Source organism: Amphiura filiformis, chromosome 12, assembly GCF_039555335.1.
Source record: "Amphiura filiformis chromosome 12, Afil_fr2py, whole genome shotgun sequence".
NCBI lineage: Eukaryota > Metazoa > Echinodermata > Ophiuroidea > Amphilepidida > Amphiuridae > Amphiura > Amphiura filiformis.
The window spans coordinates 26369112-26381704 of NC_092639.1; positions in this window are offsets into that span (position 1 = coordinate 26369112).

The window sequence follows — 12593 nt, forward strand, 5'->3', positions numbered from 1 at the left end:
CATCTGTAGTGTAGCATAGAGCATCATTTGCATAATATTAAAAAAACGGCCGAAATAACTTGCATTGAAATCTATTTTCAACTGAACGAAAAGTTTCAAGTGAGTTCATATCGAGCCAATAAGGCGAGTGCAACCTACTTCATAATATTCAGTTTGTATAGCAAATGCTTTGTTAAAAAAAGAATCTTAACAACCATTTATCTGTGTATTATCACGGTGAATTTTTAAAATCAAATTCACGACGTCCTTGCAAAAAAGTTAGAGCTTAGTTGGTTGCAATCCTATTAGTCGATTCATTAATACCAAATCAAGTGCAATGAAACTGATTAAGACACGTGAATAAGACAAACATTGCGAGTTTTCGAATCGTGTTTGTGGACTTGCTTATTTCTGTGTGACTTCGCTTCATTAGCGAGGCTTTACCATTTTAACTATTAAGGTGGTAAAAACCCCGCTGTTAAGTCAATTTCCTCCATCGGGAGAATGAACTTTTTGCAACTAAGATTGTGATTCAGGAGTACTTTTATGTTATGTTTTAAGTGCTAATGGGGCAAGTTAATTGCAAAACAGTACATAATTCATGTTTATGTTTTGTATGTGCTGATGACTATAAACTTTGAGGTGAAGAATCCCGTTGTTAATATGGTCAATTCATATTTCTTTATCGTGAAATGCTGATAAAAATACACTTTAGTTTCTTCACTTTGGACCTCTTTACAACAGCACAGTGTATACTCGCTTTACAACTACATTTATCATTCTTTATAATGTTATGTTTTAGCTTTAAAAACTTTTAAGCTATTTTTGATATTTTTTCGATGTTCATATTTTTGATAACACTTTTAAGAAAGTGTTATCAAAAATATGAACATCGAAAAAATATGTTGATCTATCATTAACATTAATCAACATTAACAGTTAAATAAAACGGCAAGTAACTTATAGAATAATATGCTAATGTTTATACCTTTGACAATTAAATACAATCCATTTTAAATATTACACAAAAATAATAGATAAAGTGATTTGAATAAATAAAATAAATAACTATTTATATAAGCAATGAATTGGTAAACAAATCTTAACAAAAGATTTTTTGGAAAGCGATGAAAAAGACAATTCAACTACAAAAGAAAACATGTAAATACAACATTGCAAAACATTTTCATATTTTCAATTGTTAGTTTGATTTATCTGGGAGCCTTGTCAAAAATAATAATCTGTTCAACTCAGTATTCCAATTATGAATTTTTATCAATTTGTCAAAATCAAAAATTTGACAAATTAGCTAATTTGGCTTTATAAATGATATGATCGTTATCAATCGACCTTAGTATTTGAACCTTTTGTATTATAATATCTATATTGTTAATGTTTTGTTATTCTTTCTTGTCTTGGTTTGATAATTACACCAAATTAATGTTTGTTACAACAATGTTTACAAAGGAGGTTGATACTAATATGGTATTACCTATTTGATGCCGACAAAAAGCGTGAGCTGTAGTTATTAATATGACTCCTTTTTTCTTTCCATTTGGCTTCACCATTAATGTCCAGTAGCTAATTAAAAGGAGAGAAAACATGCTTCAAACCACACAAAATAAAGAAATCATGCTGAGCATAAAATGATAACGTTTTAAATAATAATCACTCATATAATAAAAAATGTATTTGATCTCTTTAAATCAAGCGTATCATGAAGTGGTGCTTATTGGGGTACTTGCATCCCAACACCTTGACAATACTTTCTGCGACTTCCTTAATATTATCGTTGATTCCATAGTAAAGCATTATAATTATCTTACCACACATAACAACATCATACATGCTACTTCGTCTCTCCATTGTAAAGCCTTTAGTCTATTCTCAAGTTGCGGTTTATATACCCACCGAATGAACTCATCCCAACTTCCAAGACGACAGATTTGACAGGTGACTTTATGATATGATAAAAAATATGGATGTTGTATCAACTAAAATGGCAGTAGTCATAGAAGTTGTTATTTTTATTGGGTTTAACGTAATAACGGCGTATCAAACCACATTGCACCATAATATTTATTTATTCGGTAGATATGTTATTTTTAGTGTTACCAAAGCAATATTTTTAGTGTAACCAAAGCGATAATCAAAACTAAGATAATAACAGTTTCAAGTAAACTTGTGAAGGTCATTTGTGTTTTATTGTCCATTTTTTGTCATAACGTGTTACTTGCAGAAATCTAAATATTACCAATAACTATAATGACTCAGGAAAAGAAATCAACTAGTGATTTTAAAATGTATGCATTCGTTTTTCATATTTTTTACTTAATTTGGTACGGTATTACCAAATATACTTTAATAGGCAAACTGTGAAATCGTGAAATTATAAAATGAGATGGTTTAATTATGTGTATATCGCTTCAAAATGGTGATCACTTTAATTTGATTGTATCTCGCAGTCAGATTTTTAATGAGTAGGATGTCTGCATAACTGTCTAAATCCTCGGCTCTGGTGCTGGGAATAAACCGCCCTTTTCAGGCTTTCTTCGGTTGTTAGGAGTTGTTTGTGTCAGGTAATCCACGTAATCAACAATAACAAAATAAATTACAAAATGATCGGTGATCTTTGTTAAGTCAGAGTTCAAGTACTACCCACAGCGCCATAGATAATGTGATGCTCCTGCAACAATTGTCATAATCAAATGACATTAGTTCCTCATGGATCCCTACTCGAATCGCTGCGGCATTAAGTTGCTCTATTCTTAGAAAAAAATACTCTAGTGTCCACACTACTTTGTGGACACCAAATGCACTGTACCTCAAGTTTTTTTCTGGACAGTCTTGGTAAAGTACGAACAGTATGTGAGCCTTTTCGTTTCAACCACAGTAAAAATTGCGTCTTGTAAAGAGAGTTCACATTATTTGAATTTGTACGCTTATGGCGTTTTATGACCAACTTTTTCAAGAAAATATACAAAAGTCAGCGCTCAATTGAAGTGACATCCAAACATGTCCAATCTAGTAATGGCCGATAAATCACGACGTTTTGTGTGTATTTATCTCTAGAGCAAATCAGAGATAAGTTGAATACGTGGAATTTGTCAATAATAGTAGACATGGTAGAAGATCATGGTACTCATCCGTGAAATGAATGCTCCACATTGCCACCAAGTTTTTATTTTCTGCTTATTATCTGTGTCGCTATCATTCTAAAAGCTTAAACACACGAGTTCATTATCAATGACCAATATTTTCCTAAATCAATTGTGGCATATAAAGCAATTATACATGCAGGCTTGTTATCAGAAGATAGCGATCTATGTATTTGCAAATTCAGAAAGCATTCAGCAAACTTTTATAATAGTTTTGTTTGGCTGGATAAAAGTGACGGGGACAAGTTAAGAGAAATTGTATACTGAAAACTTAGAAGAAAGAAAATAGAAAGAAATATAAGAGGGAATGAATAAAGATATAACAGGAAAGGAACAAATTTGAATGGGTTGTTGAATGTCAAAAATAAAAATAAGAGATTAGAGAGAATGTTGTCCAAAAAGAGGAGAGAGCAGAATAATAAATAATAACGGCACAAATATAAATATAAAAGTGAGAGTTAACATTATTAAAGCACTTGAAACTGAGAAAGAGGTAATGATATAAGAAATAAAGTCAGTGAAAAGGAAAAGGAAAGAGGGAAAGAAGGAAAGAAACAAAAATGTGTTTTCCTTTGAAATTTGATATTTTATTTAAGGCAACCGAATGAATACCATTAAGTCTTGACGTAGCCTCTGCTCGCGACTCTTGTCTTTCGTAGCCACTGACGAGTCGTCGACAATTTCTAACCACATTGTTTTACGAAGTTAAGTTTAGTACTGTATTCACTTGTTCTCTTTCATTGTCTTAGATTATACTTGGTTCTGTAAAAAGCTTCTGTTATACTCATCATCTACGTATCAGTCATATCTTTGTTTGAAAAATCTGGCAAATATTCTTAATGTTAACTTCTTTGACATTAATGATGTTCTCTTGAAGGATATCGTTGGTTATCTGATGCTACGTAATCATATTAATGTTGATGGGTCTTTCAGCAAGCATTGTAATTAATCTCACGTATTGAATAATTTATTGATTAACGATTATCACAATAAGGAGACAATATGTACTTTCAAAATTTCAAACGAAGGAAACTTACATACAATAATTTATATCAAAATAAGGAGTAGCCTGCTTTAGGCATGGATCCGCAAATTGGGAGGGAGGTAGAACGTATGGTTCCAATGGTATATAATATGGGGTGAAAGAATATACTTAAAAGGATCGCCTAATAGCCTCAATAAACTATGATTCTTGAGAAAAAAGTGTGAGATGCTAACAAAGCACATTCAATAACCTGTCAATAGTGATGTTTAAAACTGCCCAAGGAAGATGCGATGAAAAAACTTACATTTCAAGAAACTAATCCGTTTTGATCAACAGCTACAATAAGCATTATTGTCTAACACTCGAGCTTATGAAAATATTAGGGAGCAAAAGAAAAGGATTTTCAATTAATAACCATGCTAACTGCGTAGATGGTGCTCAAAGTAGCCAGGCAAAGCCGTAAGTGACAAGTATCTCTTTCATGTTAACTCTATTGATTGAAAGAAACTAGAAAAGAAACAGTTTCTATCTTGAATCCATTAACTTGTTTAATTTTCGCTCATCTTAAAGAAACGCGCCAGAGGCAACAAGGCGGCGAAACTAGCCGTACAGTCGTCATGTAGTCAATTACTAGAGCGTCAAGTTACTCAAGTTGATTTAACTCGCTGGTGTATTAACTAGTGCCTTTTCAAATTAGTAGCCTCAAGAAGACTATCATTCCAATACGTTTCCTGTGCATTTGATAAAATGAGCCCAGCAACTCATAAAACAAGCTGGCTTGTATAGGTGCTGGGCTAATCTTTCTTACAATAATTGAACTCTATCCTCATCTTTTTGAATAATGACTTACTGGTAAGAAATTTTCCTACGACTTAACTATACAGCGTCTGGGTGTATCCGTTGGTTATAGACCATACAGACAGGGAGGACTGGATAGGCAGCTAGGAACGTTGCAGCTGTATGCGATTTTTACGTGCAGAATATATCTTGCCTTCAAGACATTTAACTCTTATGAAATGTTCTTCCGTCATAAAATTGTAGCCACAAGTGGACACGTCCGTTTTGAAAAGAAAATGGTGACACGTGCCTTGGGCAGATCTAAGCTGGCTTTTAGCATGTTTAAGGGGCGCACCATTAGATTTCCAGGGGGGCATGGGAGTTTTTTAAAAAAAAAAACTTTGCCCACTAGTGAGAAAAAAAAAAACTTTGCCCACTAGTGAGACAAAAAAAAAAAAAATTTTGCCTCACTGATGAGTAAAAAAAAAAAATTTCACCCACCCAACTTTGTATTAAAATGTACATTAAAATTGAAAAAAAAATAACTTCGCCGCCGAAGGCGGCTAAAAAAAAAAATTCGGTGCTCTTGGAGGCGAAAAAAAAAATTCCGCCGCCTTCGGCGGCGAAAAAAAAAAATTCTGCCGGACCCAAACTCCCATGCCCCCCCCTGAGAATCTAATGGTGCGTCCCTAATAGTGACCCACTCACAGGTTTAACATTGATACAAGTTAATAGTTTGAGGATTTAACTTGACCACGGAGACCATCAAGTTTTGCTTCTTCAAAGTTTCTGGTTTGGTACATTCAAGCGCAACCTCTATGAAAGTCATAAAAGCTCGCATAAAAGACGCGATTCGTACATAGTACGAGTACTTTGTTGTTAAGATATGAAAAACACAGACTCTCTTCAAACAACTCACTCGGTTATTGATAATTTGAGACGTCTTTGAAAATGTTATTTGTTTGTCTCTCAGTTGTTTGTTTCTCATACAAAACAAATTGATTATGCGGTTCGGTTTTTATATAATTGCTCCGACAACAATACCTTTGAATCGCTACTTAACTGCAGGTGAAATCTTATTCAATACTTAAAATCTATTGCACTTTATTTCGCTAGTTATACTTAACGTTTTCTTGGTTGGTTGTTTGTTTTATGTTATTAGAATTATACTCACATGAAGGTATTTGAACTTGTATTCATTCTTTTCTTTTCGTTTGATTTGTACCTTCATCTTATTCATTCAAATTCTTATGAAATCGTACCCATTTTAACGAATGCGTCGCTCGTGCTACGATTAAGCACAACCAAGTGCAGCCAAGCGACCGAACCACCTGCCCATTCCATGAAAGCTACCATCAGTGAAAAAAGAACTCGTATTAGCTGCTCGCGATAAATCACAACTATATTATTAAGAAGCACAGATTACATTAATAGCACAAATAAAACATTTGATAACATAAATTGTTATTATGTGGTGTCATAATTTCACAATTTACCGTAATTCAGGCGAGAAATGGTATGAATATCCTTAAAAAGTTGGCTTGTTATTGGAAGCAGCAAATGTACACAAACATCCAATAACACAGGACCAATAAAGCGACCCAGCCCAGCTAACTACCCCTTTCTTTTTTAGCGCTTGTTTTACAAGTGGTGGTGGGCACTGTACAAAACTTTATCTTGATATTTTTTGAAAGTTTCGATGGGTGTTAGTTTAGTATATTCTATTATGATAACACTATTAAAACACTAATAATAATGATACTAAATTCCCGTATTCCGTACATGTGATTACATTTCGGTCATGGACACTTCATGCTTCTTTGATATTTCTAAGCATGTTATTTTTCTGACTACAATAACACCATTAAGAGAAGGGCTGTCCGGACAACAACGATACCCGTGATATTGATACCCATTTTGGTTTTTTCTAACTGCCTCAGACTTGTTTATGAACTGTTTGCAATACAAGAAACATGCAGCCATTTGTTAAATGTTTTAGTTAAGAATTGAAGGCTTGATTAATTTCTTGCTCCCGACAATCGATACAGAAGTACTATTAGGAACACTCTTGTAAAGAGTTTAAAAATAAATAAAAACGCTCCTTAGAGGCCATGCACGGGTAACGCTATAATTTGGTTCATCTGAAGTTTGGTATTGACGTATGTGCGTATTTTTAGCTCGCCGCAGTATCGAATTGCGCGCGGAAAGTTAAACGCGCTGAGTGTACACGCACCCGTACAGAGGCGATTTGTTGGCACGCTTACAGCGCAACCGCGAAAAAGCATTGACGTCACTACCAAACTTGAGGTGAACCAAATTATACTTTTAGGGTAGTCAGGCCACAGACTATTTTAAGAGAGAAATATCTCTACTTTGGCATGGAAGCATAAGCCAAGAGCAGCCAAAAAAAACCCCGGAACTTGGAGCAGGTGATTGCCAACTCAAGGGATTCATTATACTTCTCTCTGTATGGTTCTTATAACACCAAGCAATAGTTTATATATTTATTGTATCGATTTTAGATTTTTTTTATGAATCAGTAACGTCAAATACAAGTTAAGCCCTGGGAATAAAGTTAGCTAACTTGAGATATCAGGGGTTTTACATATGCATTATTTAGTTATGATCGAACATGCATATTTCTGTGATTTCTCGAGTTAAAATGCAGAATTTGCACAGTAACATGTATTGGGCGAATTAAGCATGCATTTTGTTGTGTATAGAATATCATCTAAAATGTTTTCCCTTACAATCTTTTGGAATAGTAATTCGCAATATCATGATTATTGCAATGAACGAAATACTCATAGATTAAATTAATTTTTTTGCGAAAGCTTACGATAACATACGACCAATTATAAATGTTAAAAAAATAAAAGGTTTAATAAAGTTATAGAATACCCTTTGTTGTCTTGTTTGTTAATTTATATTTATTTTGCACGCCAATATATATGCTCCGGTAACGAGCAGAATCATGCAATAATTGTCTGATGTATAGTAGTTATAAATATCATATGCAATTGATTTTAGCAACATTTTATATATTACAATGGCTGTACTCGAAACCGTAATGCGATATGAAAATCTTTGATGCAACGATACGCTAAACGACATGAAATGTTTGCTTAAAAGTTCTTGAAATGCAAACCCCTTTCTTCTTACTTATAATACATTGTTCGCGTTATAATGGTTATGTTAACAATAAGTCCGGGACCGGGCAATAAGTCTAGCAATATAATCATGAGTATGTGACTGTGTACATAATGAACATGATTATGTTAAAATTGTATTTAGTAATGCATAATTAACTTCGAACCATCTCATTATATTAGTAATTATTTTACAAAAATAAAATCATGACAAGGCATATCAAATTCTTTGAATTAATGCTAATTTATGAGATTTAGGAGGAGAAGTACTTAACACAGAAAAGACACAACAGAGTTCCCGTTAAATATTTTGATAACAAACATATTACAATCTCAACGTCATCGTTTTGAACTCAACGTTGTATTTTAAAACTCGACGTTATTATTTCATTCTCGACGTTATCATTTCATTCTCGACGTTAATTTTGTTTATTCTCGGCGTCATTTTTTAAACTGGACGTCATTTTTTAAGTCTCGCCGTTTTTTGTCTTGTCTCGCGTGCCATAAATCAGCCGTAAACTCGGCAAATTGTATTCTGAGTTAAAGTGTAAAATGTATGTGGAGGTCGTATTCATAGGTGTATCAATTCGTTGCGACAAGTATCTTATCAAACGCTATTTAAATCAATCAATAATACTACTGCTGAAGAAGATAATAAGCTTCTACCTATTTCTATAGAATAGTACTTGTCTTTGTTTGCTTTGGCTAAATCCTGTTCAAGTGGTAGATAACAAAGCATTGTATTTTGTCTAGGTATGTATAATCAACAATGAACAATGAGAGGATACTTCTGAACCTCGTTGACTTGGGGATGATTTGAAATGACCGCCAATTATGACTGTTGGATATTTATTGCCAGAAATATAGAAAAAGAGACACATGTAGAACCGATAAAAAATACAATTTTGTCGAAGGAACAGAGTTCAACAAATCATAACCCCGCTTTTGGATATCGTTTGAAGTCAAATGATATACCATTTTAAAGCTTATGGTATACATTTTCTAAACACGAAATAAAACAAAATTGACCTGGGCCGACTTTACGGCTGATTCGCCGCGTCCAGTCACATATGAACGATTTTGTGCCCTCGGCATTTCATTTGAAGTCATGATTTTATTGGATTGAAAGTGAGCAGTGGAGCTGGGATATAATATAAACAGGGTAATGCTGACGGGACTATGGATAAGAGCCTATGGCAGTGACTTACTCATATATCTCATCCAGTTAAACAAGTCAAGTGTGCTATAATTATGACATCTTCGTGTAAATAACCTCATCTTCTTGACTCGGTACTGCGCTCGAATTGCAATACGGTATAGCTATCCATATTTTTGTAAGCTTTCTAAGGGAACAAACCCGTTGAAGTCATTGTGGTCTATGCATGCTAAATAACTGGAAATACGAAAATATAAAATTTAATGCAAAATGTATAGCAATAACTAATTCTGCACAATCTAATTATATCCCAACTATATGCATGTATATTATATCGCGTACATTTCTGATCATGATGTAAAGTGGGGTAATGCTATGCATATTATCTGAGGCATGTTTTTCTTTTCGTAAGCTCGTCAATAGACGCCTTGCGCTGAAGTCGACTTTCAATTTATTTCTTATTTAGAAATTTTTTCTGGACCTGTGGATGACAGGGATCTTCTATGAATGTCATTATAATAATGAGTCGCATTATATGAACCAGAATACCATCATATTCCACGGCGCAGTTCATAAAGCTCCATTTAACAATGATTGATCCAAAATATGACCTCAAATTGTGGAGTATGGGTTTTTGTATCCAACAAAATAATATAAATCATTCTATCTATGTAGAAACATATCGGGGTCAAAGAACCATGCTTTAATAAATGAACATGTTAGGGATTCTAGTGTCGATGGTAATTATGACATGGGATGGCATTACAAACGTCTTTTATTCTCCTTAACAAACTCTCCTATAATATACCCTTTTCCGCCATATTGTGTGTCTTTTGTACTTTATTGTAATTGATATAATTTTGATGTAGTTGTATATTTTTATATATGGAAATAAACGAAGGAATGAATGGGAGCTATCCTTAATATGCCCAAAACATTGCCACAAAATTGCCATCTAAACTGTGTCTTCGACCGATCCATGCTTGGGATTCAACAAATTAATAGTCAGGACAAATTTTGAAAACTCACAAATTTGTCACATCAAATTCAATTCAATTTGACAATATCGTGAGACAATATAAGTCGGGGCATGTTCGGGGATTGCCAAACCACTTAAAAATCATTAAATTATTCTAACATGAATCAAGTGGTCGACCCTTGAAAATCATTAAGCAACATCGATGTTCTTGAGTGGGTTAATAATGTGGAAACCACACCACAAGTGGCCTTGATCAGCTAGTATCAAATTGTAAACGGAGATAAATATAAATTGTAAATGCGGGATATGCGAAACACCTGCAAGGGGAAGAAAAGCACCTGCAATCGCTACATGGATTGCGGCGATCGCGCGCGATGTACTAGACGTCGTGCTTCTCGCCCGATGGCCGACCCAGCTATCGATCCAGTGCGAGATTAATATGCAGCGTCTAGGTTCCATTTGGATTAAGTCGGCCATAGCTGGGGGCCATCCGCGCCAAACTAGCTTAGTTCGTTTGGATTGCGATCCAAGACGCCCACTATCGTGAGCGCATCGGAGCGCGTAGCACTTGCGCCGCGTCACGGCAGCGGTAAACGCTGCACGCCTATGATACTGGCGTCGCGTAAAATGGATGCGCAACAGAATATTGTATCAAGAACAAGAAGCTGGTAATAAACACATCACAAGAAATAAGTCCCCCTTTGAAAATGTTGTCATATCATCGTAAAGTAAAACTCTGTACCAATAAAACTTACTTAGAAATAATTATATGATTGTTTATTAAGTGTTGTGTGAAAACAAAAGATGTCCGTGACTTCATGGTTGAATGAACCCAAATTGAAGAAAAAAACTGCCCTTTCCAAAAGTCACGAAGTAGGCCTATGCTTGTTAACTGCAATGTGTATTGGGACAAGGAATGGAACTGGCCATCTTACAACTCACTGTGCTGAGCTCTGCACCAAGGATCGATACACATTAAAGTAAATGTTCACTTGGTGTGGAGTTTTAACTGCACTCAACCACATGGGTTTTCCAATAGTAACAAGCCATGAATTAACCTTTGTGACAAGCATATGATTACTTTGTGACTTTTGAAAAGGGCAGTTTTTGCCTTCAATTTAGGCTCATTTAGCCCTGAAGTCATGGAAATCTCTTATTTTCACACAACACTTAGTAAACAGTCATATAATTATTTCAAAGTTAGATTTATTGGTACAAAACGAAACCTTACAATGTTATGACGAAATGTTGAGAGGGGGATTGTGTTTATTTGTAGTAAGATCCGTGTGATTTTTAAGGGTTTATTATGTACTGTAAGCATTGACCATACTGTATTTTTGGAAATGAACAATTTTGTTTTGAATTTTAGATCAGTGTGTTTGTGTAACTTTGAGTGGACCTACGAAAAGGTGAATTCGGCCTTCGAACTTCAGTTCTGCTAGACTGTAACACATGTAACTTTATACAAGTTCTACTCTCTATATTATAAATCAGAAATTGATTTTAGTAGAAGGTAGAATTTTGCTTGAAAGAAAATCAATTCTGAATGATATATATAGTTGAAGCTACATAATTTACCCTTACTTTTTATGGGAGAAAATTATTTGAATACCACTAAGTGTTCGTCAGAACTGAAATGCACTTGCGCTCTACCAGTTTTGAAAGTGGGAGGAGCTTTAAAAAAATATGGCTCTGAAAAGTGGTACGCACCCCTGGGCCAAATGTTATAAACTTACTGTAGTGTACACACAAAAAAAAGTGAGTTCATAAAAAACAACCAAGAATCCGCGCAGTTGTTTTTTACCGTAAGTTTATAAGATGTGACCTCAGGGGGCCATTCAAACTTTCTGAGTACGTAGTAGTTTTAAGAGCCAAATTTTAAGCTCTTCCCATGTTCAAAAAATTGGTACATTGCAAGTGTATTTCAGCTGTGAAGAAATTATGTCAATTGCTGACGAAGTTTAGGACATATCACTTCAAAGCCCTATAAATTTGATAATAACAGAATAGTGTTGCATAAAGCCAAAATTGTGTCTCCCACAAAGCTCAAATTCAGCAACGGATTAAAACAAATATTTTATTTATTTCAATTAATTGCCTGATACAATAAAACAAATCCTTTGACTCACACTTTGTGCTTGTTAATACATCTTTAATGGTTGTGATTTCATTTAACCTTGTACCATTCATGCTATAGTAAAATAAAATAAAATTGACTTTTTCTTTCTAGATAAAGTTATAACCTGGCACTTCAAGGGCAGAAATTAAACTCTTTCGAAGCACTCACAATCAAGTGTGTATTTAACATCAAAATAACATTTGGCATCGTCGGCAAACATTTTGGACAAAACTGGGCAAGTCATTGATGAACAAAATAAAAAGTAGGTGCCTTAAAATCAACCCCTATGGA